The 15,981-nt window shown below is 37.2% G+C and overlaps 1 protein-coding gene across 4 annotated transcripts in view; it reads right to left on the bottom strand.

Annotated features, from left to right (window-relative positions):
- LOC131432221 (lachesin) overlaps nt 1-14,022 on the bottom strand; it is a 306,432-nt gene extending 292,410 nt beyond the window's left edge. For 3 of the 4 annotated variants that reach the window (XM_058598359.1, XM_058598358.1, XM_058598360.1), the window contains exon 1: nt 13,275-14,022. The gene's annotated coding sequence lies outside the window, so the exon portion shown is untranslated. Of the gene's footprint in view, nt 1-13,051; nt 13,201-13,274 lie in introns of those variants that run through there. The other variant, XM_058598362.1, reaches the window with a different exon arrangement.
- Between the last annotated feature and the right edge of the window lie 1,959 nt (nt 14,023-15,981).

Raw genomic sequence — 15,981 nt, 5'->3', positions numbered from 1 at the left:
TCATTTTTAAGCAGAATTTGATTTAAGTTAGTATATTTGTTGTGAATACGACTTACTTTACTATTGGGCGCCTTTTCAAAATTTACCCTCTGAGAGAGTGATAAGTTTTTGATCGTGAATATCTATTGTTGTATCTAACGAATCAACATAATTTTTGCTATATGCCATCGGAAATATGATCACAATTTTATATTAAAATTTTCAGTTTTGTGACATAATCTCAAATAATTCAAAATTAAACTTTTCTGAAATGTTTGATATAAACGAGTTTCAAAGAGGATTATTCATAAGGCGCGTTTGCCTTTCTCGTATTTGTATTTTAAAGCTCATAGCTCTGTGATCTGTGAAAGGATTTATATAATCTAACTACCAATAGAATCGAAATTTTTCAACTTAAACGTGCATAGTAAAAGCATTAAAGTATTTCAATAGTACACAATTGAAAAACCTGTCTCATTTGACCCATGTCAACACCAGCCAATCAGAACGCGTTCCGAGAAAGAGAACAAAATGTACATGCTGAGGAAGAGAACAAAATGTACATGCAATGCTACTGTACAGCAAATCGTTCGAGGAAAATGTTCCGAACAGTGTTTAATATCGTTGTAAGTTCCAAGAATTTGGTCCTTCTGAAAGGTAGGAATAAATCCCGTACAGCACCCTGATAGTTTCTTTCAATGAAATGCAAATCCGAAATGAAATAATCGACATTAAAATTTTGTATGCGGCTATTTTTATAGCCGTTAGGACCGCCCGTTAGTTTGATTATACCGGTTCTCGGGTTCCGGTGCCGGAAGTGCATATAATTGTGAACCCACTTCGTTTTCTTAAGGATGACCTACGCAATCAAAGCACTGTTTTATTCTGTATGTTATACTAGTTAATGCCCAAACAATCTCTTGGTTTCTTTCAAAAATTGAAGAGAAAATTTTTAAATAGAATACCACAATATTGTACATGAGAAAGGCATCATTACACCACTAGGTGGATTAAAACAGGGTTTTTCTTTTAAAATTGTATGATATCAAAAACTTTCTCCGGGTATAAACTACCATAACCTTTTCAATTTGTAAGCATTTATGTCAAGTTAATATAGATTTAAATGTGGCAACCCTGCTCGCTATAGAAAATTGAGCGAAGCACGTTGTGTGCTAGGCGGTGTTGTTTTTTTCTTCCGTACCAGCACGTACCGATTTGTACCCGTTTTTGCATCATTTTGTATGAAAGTTTAAAAGTTTTGACACTTATCGCTATCTAATTTTGGGACCAGAAGTCTTATCGTATTGCACAGTATCTTTTGAGACAATAAGATCTTTAATTTGTATTATGATTTGTGCAAATCATTCAAAAATCACATTTCTGCTGAGCAATCGAAGTGAGTTCCGTTTTTAGAGCTTCACTATTACCGGTGCTTTCGGAAGCGGAAACCGGTAACCAGTAGTCCCAAAGTAGATTTATATATCGACTAACTAACAAAGTCTTCCAACTAGATGAATTTATCAGGAAGTTCTATAAAAATTTGCACCTCGTTTCGCATCACTTGCGTAAAAATACTGATGAAAGTGAAATTTTTCCATTTATCGCGCTGTAATACCGCAACCGAAAGTCGGATCCTGAATTAACTTCTCGGGGATTTCTAAAGAACATACATGTACACACTGACATTTTGTGATCTAAACGAACTGAGTCGAATGGTATATAACACTAGGCCCTTTTGGTCCTCCGTTCATAAGTCGGATTTCACAGTGATTGCATAGCCGTTCTATATGAGAAATGTAGAGAGAAAACTCGATTTTCAGTGTAGTACAATTGTCATTTCTATCGCAAATATGTTTCGCGTGTAGGTCTCGATGTGGCAAAGTGACATTTGATTGGGTTCGATGATTTTGTGGTAATAAACAGGGATGACGTTTACACGAATTCACTGGAAATCTTGATACCACAACTGTTCAGTATGATTATGCTAATATTCAAAGTTTTGTTAAAATGTACAAAATCAATTTTACGTTAACGTTTTGTTTGTCGCACTTTCTTAATAAACACTACTAATTTAATCTGTCATCTCTGAGTGATTTTTAATTTGTTGTCGTATTTTGCTTAATCCACTTTCGAATTCAGTGTTAAAATATGTGTGCCTATTGAATGAAAGTTAACAGGTTTTTAAAAAATATAATTGATAGTACCAACTAACAATGAACAATGTGCCACTTGAGCCAATTAGCTCTGACTCCTGAAGCAAACGTATTGGACTTTCCTTTAAATGTTTTTTGCTGTTTTTGGCAAAGATCATAATTTGGTCAATCTCGTCGAAATTTATTTTTATTGTTCCTTTTCAGTTCAGTAAATGACAAAAAGTTAGGGAGCAATTTCCTGATGGATTCATTGCTCTGCATATTGATTTTTATTCAAATCCGGCTTTCAATCCCGAAGTAACGGGGGGGGGGGGGGGGGGGGTAATGCGCGCTCAACAGATATCAATAAATGTAGCTATGAATGAAAGTTCCTATAGTCCCATAATCGACTATTGATTTTTGTCCAGATTCGATTTCTGGTTCCCGGGTATCGGAATAAAATGTGCAAATAGCGGAGTAAAATATGCATAAAACAGTTTCCTCGATTTTCTCATAAATTGCTTTACCGATTCTTATGAACATATAAAGATTTCATAGTCACAGGGTAAAATGTGTAAAAGACGAAAAAACTAAAAAAAAACTACTGCGCAATCACATTTCTGAACGCCGCCAGCAAGGTACTCTTCCAAATCCTTCACCGTCGTCTATGTCCAAAAGCTGAGGTATTTGTATCACTCATTTATTGACTTCAAAGCGGCATACGATACAATCGATCGAGAACAGCTATGGCCGATTATGCACGAATACGGTTTTTCGTATAAACTGAACCGATTGGTCAAGGCTACGATGAATCGAGTGATGTGCTACGTCCGAGTATCTAGAGTCCCTTCGAATCTCGGAGAAGACTACGGTAAGGTGAACTAGCATTTTAGCTTTTTTGGAATAGCATTTTGGCTTCACGTTGATATTGTGACACGTAACTTTGAGAAGATTTAGGAAACATACATCGGACTGAAAACTGAAGCTAGACGTACGAATATTGATAGACGGTGACGATATCGAGGTGACCGTTGATAATGATACAAGCAAAGAAATTCAGAGGCGTTTATTATCAGGAAGTTTTCCGTAATTTGGACTCAGAAAGACCCTTCGATCAGATAAAGTTAGCTACCGCTCGAAACTGACCTTCTACAACACGCCAATTAGAGCGGTTGTTCTTTATGGCTACGAGACCTGGACTATGATGGCAGAGGACCAACGCGCGCTTAGTGTTTTCGAAAGCAAGGTGCGGCGGAATGCAGAGAACCACATTAGGATGCCGGACGGACACCTAGTGATTTAGGAGCTATCCGGGCCTTGAGCGGCTGCAAAGAGTGGCCATGGATCGAGCTACATGGAAACATTTGTTACATACAGCAAAGAACACAACAGGACTAGGTTGATAGGTGAGGTAAGTATGGTAATAAAACGTTTGATTAAAAATAATGAGCAAAGATTGCCGGTTTTTAATGAGTTTATCCGCACTGACGAGACTATTCATGCAGCATCAATCATAGTAACCCATGAGTCAGCAGACAAAATTTGACAGCTATAAAAGTCGAACTCAAACTGTGATGACAAAAACAGTGAAGCAACTCCGTTCAGAAGTGTGCGCGCTCAAGGAATGGCCGTGTAGAAAACGGACATCGTACGGCACTTTGTGGATACGTTCTTTGGGAATTTACAACATCTTGGAATTATTAGACAACAACCAGAGCATCGTAAGAAAGCCCGGTTCAGGACGGCCGATGGCCCTGAACGACAAGAAACTCTGAGGCTGAAGAGGTAGACCGAGGGAAAAGTGGTTACATCGCAACGTGCGCTCCGATGGCCGAGAGGTCGGTGCAACTGGCCAAATTGTGAAAAAGTACCTGGCAAACATGAACATACATGTCAGGAAGTGGAAGTCGCGTCCACTGATTTCGGTGCTGCAGGTAATGACGCAGCGGTAGGATGGTCAACTCGATTTTCCAGGCGAACCGTAACGTGGCGGTGATGATGGACGACGAGACCTATCTCACCCTGGATGGCAACGACTGGAAGGATACATCGTATTTTCTTTCGCCCACAAAATTCTGCTCCAAGAAGATGCTGCTGTGGCTGATAATTATCGAGAAGAGAATGGCTAGGCCGTTCTTCTTTCGCTCCGGACTGGCCGTAAACGGGAAAATTTATAGTACGAAATGTCTACCGAAAGTTGCGTCGTTCATCAAGAAATATCATAAGGGCGAATGCGCGGTGTTCTAGCCGGATCTGGCGTCGTCCCACGAGGGGCTGAGTATCAATTTGGTATCCAAGTCGACGAACCCGCGTCCCCCAGTTGCATCCCATCGGTAATTTCTGTGCCAACCTGAAGCTTAAGATCCACTTGAGCCAATTAGTTCTGAAGAACTACTCCAACAATTTTGTCGCGAAAACTGAGGAGGAATTGATAAATAAAAAGAAACAAGAACTCAAAATCATGCTTACATGCAAATTTTGGCTTAAATAATTACCTTTTGTGGGAAATTTATTGAAACTAATTATCTGTCTTAGCTGTTTCTTTTATCACCATCCGAATCCGGATTCGACTTCCGGTTCAAACCGTCATTTTGGTCATCTGGTTTAAACCGTTATGATGGCCAATCAAATAAAATTTTGCTATACCACTCCCCTGTTAATGGTCCCTTGAGTTCTATGGTCTCATCGAAATCTTATCCAGATCCGACTTCCGGCTCCGGAATCATTGGCTGAAGAGTGTTTAAAATTTCAAGTTATCATTCAAACTGGTAATGAAAAATACGTAAAAATATCGTTAAAAAAATACAGGTCTTATTAACAAATGACCATAGCAGAAAGAACATAGTACAGATTTCATTGCGTCAAATATGTTTATCGGACAAACGATAGAACAGAAAAAAGCTGTTTTAATCCACCTAATACTGTGGTATTCTTCAAAATAATTTTTTTTCGATCTTTTTTTTCCTTTATGGGCTACTCTGGTCGAGGGGGGTGGTTACAACGATCCGCACTTTCCATACCGGACGAACTAGGCTATAGTGCCCAAATGAACACTAGTAACGAAGGAGGAAACCCTCCAGCATGTAACCCAAGTGACAGATTCCTTTACGGTTATCAATTTGCAACGAAAGATACGAATATCTTCTATTGCAAGTTCACCAGAGAGTTTGTCACTTGGACAGGAAGTGTGTGCTTCACCCTGTAACCAGTCAATCATTGAGTCTTGCGTCTCTGTCGTATTGGTATTTTGTCATCCTACCAACTACTTCTGTGTCGTAGATGTCCTCGTCGATGAGACTTTGAAAAATTTCGCATTGTATCCGCTTCGGTCTTGGCCCTGCTTTCCTATATAGTCTTTTATGTCTGAAGCGGTACTTACGATTATTATTTTAAGGTTCTTAAATCAATGTAGATATGTTTGGTCTACTAACACTATCCATTCTAATCTGTTCTGATTGTTTCTATCTTTGTCGAAGTTACGTTACATTTCCTTTTCCCCATTGCATCGGTTTTTTGACTATGCCGGAGAAACCTGTTAATATCTCAAGCTGATAATTTATCAAGAATAAAGAAATAATAATAATTACAATAACAATAATAATATCAATAAAAATAATAATAGTGAAAATCACAACAATAATAATAACAATAATACTCATAATAACACAACAACAACAATAATGACAATAATAAAAGTAATAATAAAAATAGAAAAATTGTTACTTACCAAAAGTTAATATTATATTGAGTTATTACATGAAAATACCTATTTTCCGTCGTTTTACTGGGGCTCTGGGTTTTTGTTCAATTTCGTTTTGGTATTCCTGTGGCACCCTAGGATTATTCCGTTCCATTTCGTTTTTGTCTATAATCTTTTATTTCGATAGTCTCTCGTGATGAAAATAAAATAAAGTCATGTGTTAGTAAGTTTGTTAAGTTATATAATGTAAGGATGCGCATTTAACACTAGATTGTCCATCAAAGACGCTATATGTACACAATGGAAGGATTGCTTAATTGTGCTGCACTAGCTCTTAGTTATTTTATCACAGTTTTTTTTCTTCAAATCATTTTGACTGCTTTTGAGTAATTTAGGTCTATACTAAGTTTTGGGCCTTCTATTGTTGAGCACGCATCCAGGAAACAAGAACTACATGTATTTCATAAAGAAATACTAGGTGTTGTTGTATGAAATAGTCCACGTGAACCGCTCTCTTCCAGAAACACACATCTCACACTTTCAATTAAAAGGTGAAATATGTGTCAAAGTTGGAGAAATTCAGGTACATTCAAACCTTTCCCGATTTGAGCGTGTATTTATACCTGATCAAACAGTTTCGCCGTCATTGCAACTTGTAGATGCTAGTACCGAACCGGATTGGAAAGGTTTGAGAGTTCCTTAAAGGTTCATAAGATGTCAATTTACTCCTATTCCTCCTATTTACCAAGTTCAGGACGAATATGATATATTAATATTCATCCCAACTGGATCAAGATAATTCAAATTGGTGACCAATTCCAGGCATAAGAATGCTCGAAACCACCTAATGACCTATTGTCAATTTCAAGCATTATTAGTCCTGTCCACTCCGTGATCGATCCAGACAACATAATAATTTTCATCTTTTACATTTATAAGCGAACGATCGATCTCGGTATGGTCCGACTTTGTCAATACAAAGTATAAATTGACTCCCACCCCCATCCGCCAAAGGGGGGTACGCGCCCTGTAGCTCATCATCCAAAGCCTAGGGAAAATATTTTTTTTCGATTCTTAAACGAATAACCGAAATCTCTTTGTTTGGCCGTTTACTGATAATGACTTCCGATTGGAGTAATTTTGATATCGATTTAAATTTTTTTAACCGTTTTTTGTATCGTCCCTTTAAGTGATCCCGATCAACAGAGCATAACAGGACTCTACCAAATTATATGTGATCTAAATATTTATATCTCATAATCTTATAAATATGATTCCAAATCAGAAGCAAACATTCAGATTTTATTAAGATTATAGCAAGTCCAGATATTATATTAAGGGCCGTTACATATCAGGTAGAACTATACTAGAGAATTGAAAAAAAGAGTTCAAACACTTTTGTCAATCATGTTTTTGACTTTCAATCCGAAAAATGCTATGCTTCAATAAAGTGCAGTAACAAACATTTTTTCCTATTTCACATACCTAATGGGGTAGATTCTAAACGATGAAAAAAATCATCGTTTTGCGAATTTTTACTAGAATTATCGTTCAACAAAATAAATTCAAATGTTTTGCATAATAAAAAGCATCATTCGAAGAACATTTTGTAATTTTTTCGTGGAAAAATATTCTGAAATAAGTCGGTGAAGAGGAATTTTTGAGAACGCTTATAAAAAAATCATGATTTGCGGTGTCCACTGTATCTCAGCGCAGACTAATCAGAAGTGAACAAATGAACGCACCATAGTTAGAGTAGAAGTTTTTCTAGACCCCAACGTTTCTGTTTAATTTTTTGTAGTTTTTTTTAAATTTTTGGGTTATTCAAAGTGAAAACTACGATTTTTCCGTCATTTTGTAGCTGTAAAACCTCCCCAAAGTAACAAACAACGAAAAAGAAAACGTTGGGGTCTGTTTTTTTTATATGTAGAAAGTGTGTGCAAAATTTGAAAAAAATTGGTTCAGTAGTTTTTGAATAACGATAATCATTTCCGTTCATTTACAACTATTCTTCAGTACCAAAAAAAAGCTTGCTCATAGTTCTAAAATAGAGCCTTTGTCATTCCTATGCCGGTTGGAAGGAAACGACGAAAGAGGTGGAGAGCGATAGATTATTTTTGTAGCAATATGGACTTACACTAGTTATTATATGATGCCAATATATCCTCCCAACCTCGGTTGGTTCTCATGCCCCGATACAATCGTAGCGTATGTTGGCAACTCTAATCTTCCCGGTTCGAAACCAGTCGCTGAACTGTTCATGTTTTTTTATCACAAATCAAATCGCCTAAAGGTATGCAATTTCATCTTACTACGCGAAATCTATTTTTAGATTTGCACGATAAAGCCTTTTCCCCCAAAAAATGGGTAATAACAGCTGAAAAGTCGTACTAAATTTGTAACAATTAAGTTATAATTTTTGTTATTTCAACTATTAACGAGGCCAAGATTATGACTAATTTAGATAGAAAAAACGAAACAACCCCAGATACAATTTTGTTATCCCTTGTTAATCGGGATGCTATGAAATTTGTAACACACTATAACTATCCGTAACTGGAAGTCGGATCCGGATGAAATTCAGAAATTCCGTATGGGATCACATGACCTTTCATTTGAATCTAAGCTTGTGAGAATCGCTCAAACCATCGCTGAGAAAAGTGAAAGAGATCTATTTGGGAAAATATGTCCATTATTTCCGGTGTCTCCGGAATCGGAAACCGGGAATCAGTGATGTTATAAAATTTTTAACTCACTTTACCGGAAACTGGAAGTAAAATTCATATGGAATTCAAATTTAAATCTAAGTTTGTGAAAATCGATAACGCCATCTTTGAGAAACGTGGGTAAGTAATTTGAATTTGAATTTTTTACACTAATCATTCTATAATTCCGGAGCCGGAAGTTAGATTCTGGTCGAATTCAGAAGTTTTGTAAAGGACCATAAGACCATTCAGTTTTATTTCAGTTGGTAAAAATCGGTCACGCCATCTCTGAGAAAAATTAGTACGCATATTTTCATTTGTTTGCACATTTTACCCCATAATTCCGGAACCAATATCCAAACAAAATTTAAGAAGTTTGTATAAGATCACAAGACCCTTTCTTTGGATCTAAGTTTGTGAAAATCAGTTCGGCCATCTCCGTGAATAGTTGTTGCACTTATTTTAACAATTTTTTGCACTTTTTACTTTTATATTTTCGGAACGGGAGAAAAGTTAGTGCAGAAAAACGTTACATACATATTCACACAGACATTTTGCGTACACGATAAACTGAGTCCAATGGTATATAAAACTAGGTTCAAAAATCGTTTTTCATAGTGATTGCATAACCTTTCTATATGACAAAGGCTAAAGTCGTTTATTTGTTACCGTGATATGAAGACACGTGGGTGATATTTAAACGATCGGATTGCGTGCTAAGTTGTGTTAAGACACGTCTCAGGATAAATAAGTTGGTAGACCAGTACCATTGAGGAGAAGGTTAAAAAATACGAAACTTTCTTCTAAGAAAAATTTCATAATTGTCGCAATTCAATCTCATCATCCAACATTTTCCATTTCATCTTTTCTTGCATAATGATTTATAATCAGGTTAATAAAAATCCAGTAGAGCTGAGATTTTAATTCTCCTTCTCCAACAGGCATAAAACCTTCTCATCTTTTCTGCCAACAAATTACATTCATCCAAATGATACATCTTACAAATTATCGTAATCTAATCTATCATACTAACTTCTATAAATAACTATGATTTCGAAACACGCAATTCACAATGAAAGCTAGCTGGTAAAAAAATCTTAAAAATAGGTGCTTTATAGTGTTGCGTGACGAATGACGAATGAATGACGAATGGAAAATGATTCATTAAAATCCAAAGTTTGTTTTAGCAACAGGGATTTTGAGGAAAGAGTTTAACCGTATGTTGCGACGATTGATATTATAGTTCAAAAAATTAGAGGGTTGTATTCAAGACACGACCGAGCACAATAACATTAAAAATGAATCGTTTCTAGGGTCTTCATAATAAATACAAAAATAAAGATGATAATGATGATGATACACTAAACTTCACTACACTTCAAAGTTACTTGAAAGCTCAGTTTTAGATACAGACAACCTAAAGATTTAAGCCTGAACAAATGAAATTATTTTATTTTATGATGATAGTTTTCGAGAAACGTACAAACTTATTAATTTGATTTGATTTATATCGTTTATTTACCCCCAGTTTTAACCTAATAATGGTCGTTCACTGGGTGAACTTATTAATTTTATAAACAGTTAATCGATCCAAGAGAATGTTGTACCAGTAATCTCAGTAATGGTGTAATTTTATTAATCCTTCAAAATCGTCGATAATCTTCGGAAAGTGTCGGTAAATAATATGGTAACAATACGAGGAAGAAAACATGTGAAACAGTCCGCATAAAATATTTAGTTACTTACATTGATTTTCGCTTTGGCATATTAGGAATATACGGAACAGATATGCACCAAAATTCCGAAATTTTGTTCATTTTGTAACTTGATGTTATTAACACATGAATGAACATTGTGATAGTTACAACGCGTGTAGCCATCAGACGCTTATTGTTTTGAAGCAAATAATAATTGAACTGAAACTGGCGGTTAACCAAATTCTACGAGGGTTTCTATTCAAACGATACATGTAAAATCGCAGGTAAACTTACCTTGAGTTTATCTTTGATACTATATGATATTGCATCTAATTGTACTGTATATGTGAGCCTGTGGAACTCATTTATACTACTAAACCGAAGGGGCCGCTTTAAGATAAGTTTTAGAATTTAATTTTGAATCTTTTGAAGCGTTTAATTCCTGGTGGAACAGCAACTTGTTCAGTCACATTGTCACGTTTTGTTCGTATGGGAATGGAGATTTAGGTATGCAAACCGATCCGTTGACAAATTAAAACATTTTTAAGCTTACAGTATTGAAGCTTTAGAATCATTTAAGTTAGGAAAATCCATTAACAAATCATCGAGGAACAAGCGCTGCAAATTAGATCCGAAAAATCTATCGCCGATAATTCTAAATTGGCCTGATAGTTACCAGAGAACCAAAATAAAATACTCAATTCAAACCAATTTTTCAATGGTATGCAATTGAAGTATTCAAATGACGTTATATCATAAGTTTAAGTTAAATGTTTCCGAATCGATTAGTTGTTGAATTAAATAAATCCATCAACAAATGACTGAGTTATAAGCGTTCAAAATTATGGCAGAAAAATGTTACGCGATTAGTTTTGCATGTTTTAAATTGACACCCAGCCTCGGGAAGCGAAGTGTAAGGCATTTTTAATGGCAAAATCGACCAAAAATTTGCTAAATACAAGGGATATTTCAAAAGAATCTGTAACCACGCTGATTCGGTTCCTCAATAGCTAGATGATAAATAAGATACTCAAGCGAACACGGTGTTGCGCAGACAACAGAAAATTTCACCAACACATAATGCAAAAGCGACAATCCAGCAAGTGAACGCATATACAATCCAGTCATCAGCTCACTGGATGAGCTACTTGTTTCATTCACAGTCAAACATCAACTAGGCAAAGAAATATTGTGCAGCCTATATTTATAGATTTCTCTTCATACTACGCATAACGATACGGTGTTTTTTATGCATGACTCAAAGCCTCCTATGCCGAACAAGAAGTTGACGTCATTTTGTACAACAGGGATTGGTGGATGAAAGCATAGGTCGATTCCAACCATTTTTTAAATAGTATACTATTGAAATACTGAAACGACGTCGTCATTCATGTTTAAGTTAAAAGTTTCCGAATCGATTGGTTGTTAAATTATAACAATCCATCAACAAATGACCGCGTTATTAACGTTCAAAATTATGACACAAAAAGGTTACGCGACTATTTTTTAAACTTTAAATTGACACCCGGCCCCATATAGTGAAGAGTAAGGCATTTTTAATGCCAAGAAAAACTATGTGATCCATTCCGAAAATCCACTTCCGGTGACTACCCTACGTTTCAAGCACTTAGATGTACAGGGTCCGCCATTTAACTTTTTTTTTTGAACTAGCGGTTATTTCGACATTGGTGACCTTAATGTCACTTCTGATTTGACAGAAACTTAGTTTTATCCTTCCGCTGAACGAAAATGGTTGTGTATACGCTTGAGGAACGGGCCAACTGGGCTTGCGATCAGCTTGAAGAAGACGCCGATTTTTGCCAAAAAATCATCTACTCGGATGAGGCACATTTTCATTTCGGCGGGTATGTTAATAATCAAAAATGTCGCATCTGGGGGACGGGAAACCCGCACGTTATCATGGAGAAGCAGAGAGTGACGATTTGTTGCGGATTTTGGTCTGGCGGCATCATTGGGCCATTTTTCTACGAAAATGAGACAGGAGCGCCGCCACGGTCAATGGCGAGCGTTACTTGAAGAGGAAGACTTGGACACCATTTGGTTCCAACAAGACGGCGCTCCGTGCCACACAGTCAACGCTACGATCGATCTTTTTCGAACAGTCTTCAAAGATCGAATTATCAGTCGAAATTCAGATGTCGTTTGGCCGCCTCGGAGCTGTGATTTGACGCCGTTAGACTATTATCTTTGGGGGGCTGTCAAAGATAAGTGTTATGTGAACAAGCCACAGACAATTCAAGCCTTGAAGGACAACATTCGTGCAGCCATAGCTGAAATAAAGCTGCATACAATCGAAAATGTACTAAAAAACTGGACCGACCGTATGTACTTTAATATGAAAAAAAAAGTTCTAAATCCGATGAACCGTTTGTGTTTTATTGCATGTTAAAAAAAAAGTTACATGGCGGACCCTGTATAGAAAAATTCAGTTTTCAAGTAATCAATAAAATTAAAAAGCATCGGTTTTCAATATTTCCCCAATATTAGTGCTAATCAAAATCGTGAAATAAATTAAAGCTTGGAAAAATATACAATTTTCTAGTTCATGGCCAATTCAAACCACTGTATAGCGGAAACTCTTTCTTTATTCCAAACAATGCCACAATTTGCTTCGTGCCATTCCAAGTTGTATTGCTGAAACCATTTCGAAATGTAATTGGAACAAGAAGGCATTCATTTCACACATTCAAAATGTTACAAACTAGTCTCACACCATTGCACTCTATTTTGCAGAATACTATTAGCAGTGTTACCGCCAAATGCACATGGAAAACGGGAGCGCTTATTGTTTTCCATGCTGGCAGAATGGTTTCGTACCAATGCTTAATGCATGCTTGATTATTCCATAACAATGTCACACGGTGCCTGCTTCCATCAGCGTCAAATCGTAATAACGTGAATGCTATTTTTTCCCGCTGAATGCAACAGGGTGGGTTCAGTGGCCCACCGACACATACTGCTAGGATATTCCTGGCCCATAAAACTTTGAATGGCAACAAAACTGAAACCATGCGGTTGTTCACATATAGAATATACATACGCGGGTTCAACCTCCGGCATGAATAAATCCGGATTATAATGTACGGTTCTTCCTTTGGTGTTCACGCAGCATTAGGAACACTAACAATCAATATAAATCACCGATAGTCATTCACTATTCCAACCACAACATTTGCATACCGCGAAGCACTGGTAGTGTAGATTCAGTTGAAACCAGCCAGCACTAATCATGTATTCATTGGTATGCACTGTTACTCTTCAGGCTCGATGTCACGCAAATAAAATATTCGCTAGAATGCCACGCTACTCGCTAGCAGGTTAGTCCTAGCATCCAACAACGCTGTCAATATCCGCGTTAATTTCTTTGTAGGTCGAGGTCACACATGTTTTAAAACAATTCCTTCACTTGAAATTCTTTCCTCTCCTCGACCTTATTCTATGCAAGTATAATCCTCTCTCCGCTATCCGAGCACTATCAGCACAGTATAATTATCACATCGTCATCACATTACACCGCACGCTTTTCCAACAATTTTCCCAGACATCCGTTTCGTAACTATTGAAGTTTTCTACCCGCCAGCCGCAGCGTCGGCGAACGTTGACCACAAAAGGCAACAAACGCTTTTTTCCGCCAGACCGTACGCAAACAGAGCTCGTGCACCACTTGTAGTGCTTTGATATAAACAGTTTCCATGGAAGCAACTTGCCTCTTCACGCATCACAATTTTTATCCGAACGTGAAAATAACGGCCGGCGGTTTTTCCATCCTTCGAAATCAAAACCTCGTCGTAAACTAACATCCTTGTTGCGTGAAAAGTGCTACTATATGCTGAGCTTTGTGCAGTCGCAGGATGCTAACCACCAGAGCTACGAGAGCGAGAGAGAGAGAGAGAGAACTCTCATTTTCCCCATCGTCGATGCTGTCAGTATGCTGGCAGAGAGCAAAAATATGAGCCTTTCGTGGGACATTGCTCTCACTCTTACTCTCTTGAGCAGAACATGCATTTTCCGTTGGCACTACTCCTACGCTGTTCTCCCCGAACACACAAAAGAAAATTCTAAGCAACATACGTTGTTCGATGAATACCTTCCCTTGGAGTGGGTAAATCGTTGCGACATTAAATTTTGCAGTTAATAGGTAGTGAATTTTTTTTATGTTTTTTTTTTAATTCCAAGCGGTCAAAATGAATCTTAATTGCTGTATAATTTCCTACGCCTGTGTTCTTTAGAACATGGTAGTTTAAATTACTCTCGGGCGGGCAGGTGGTTTACTGTAACTGTAGCCTGTTCGCTCATTTCTGTTTCTTTGTGAAATTTTGTGAAACGATTTCTTCTCGTTACTTGTTGTTACTGTTTTATTGTTGAGTACAATACAGAGCAGCTATTTCGTGTGAACTAGCGTTCTCACATGCAACTCAGCTTCTTAAATAGTCTAATTTAATCAAACTATACCTCAAACTGAGACAATGCTTCTGTTGGAAGTTACCGGTTCGATGATGTCGAAAAATTTGGGAAAAGGCGATCCATCAAGTATCACAAATGACTAAGGAATTTTTAGAGTCATTTCAAATCAAAAAGTCTGTACATACCGCTTTTTGGTTTCGCAGACAACGTTGACTTTGTAACACGTAACTTTGAAATGATGGTGGAAACATACATCGGACAGCAGAGCGAAGCTTGGCGGATCAGACCATTGGTTATATATTGGCTGATCTGGGCAGCCGGCTACCGAGAAAGAAATATTGATCTGTTAACATGAAATTTAGAGTGTGATACGTAAAATCTCCTGTCGATTATTGGTGCGAATTAAGGTGATCAACCATTTATAGATGATTGTACATATTTTCAATCTATATGGCGATTTGAAAACTTTGACACGGGATGAAATTTCACAGTAGCTTTAAAGATAATATGAGCATCAAATAAAATCAAGTTTTGTGAAAATCGGTTCAAACATCGCAGAGAGATCGAAGTGAGTTCTATTTTTGGAGTTTTTCTTCACAATTTTCGTTGCTTCCGGAACCGAAAAAGGGGGGACCAGTAGTGATTTTATGTCCACAAACTTATAAGCTTTGCCAACTAGAAAAATTCCTCAGACAGTTTCATGGGATTTGTACCTGTTTTTGAACATCGTTTGTGAAAAAATACTAATGAAATTGGTAATTTTCCACTTATCACGATTTAGTTCCGGAACCGGAAGTCGGATCCGAATAAAACGTTCTAGAAATTTTTAGGAAACTACTGGGTCCGCCATGTAACTTTTTTAACATGCAATAAAACACAAGCGGTTCATCCGATTTCGAAATTTATTTCTTCATATTAAAGTACAACCCTTCCGGTTAATTGTGAAATATAATTTCATTCAAATGGCTGCCTCGGCTAGCCTTGCAGTACGCCATACGGTCGGTCCAGTTTTTTAGTACATTTTCGATTGTATGCAGCTTTATTTCAGCTATGGCTGCACGAATGTTGTCCTTCAAGGCTTGAATTGTCTCTGACTTGTCCACATAACACTATCTTTGACAGCCCCCCAAAGATAAAAGTCTAACGGTGTCAAATCACAGCTCCGAGGCGGCCAAACGACATCCGAATTTCGACTGATAATTCGATCTTCGAAGACTGTGCGCAGAATATCGATCGTAGCGTTGGCTGTGTGGCACGGAGCGCCGTTTTGTTGGAACCAAATGGTGTCCAAGTCTTCCTCTTCAAGTAACGAGAAGAACCAATCGCTAATCATGGTGCGGTAG

Source organism: Malaya genurostris, chromosome 2, assembly GCF_030247185.1.
Source record: "Malaya genurostris strain Urasoe2022 chromosome 2, Malgen_1.1, whole genome shotgun sequence".
NCBI lineage: Eukaryota > Metazoa > Arthropoda > Insecta > Diptera > Culicidae > Malaya > Malaya genurostris.
This window is presented reverse-complemented; position numbering and strand designations above follow the sequence as displayed.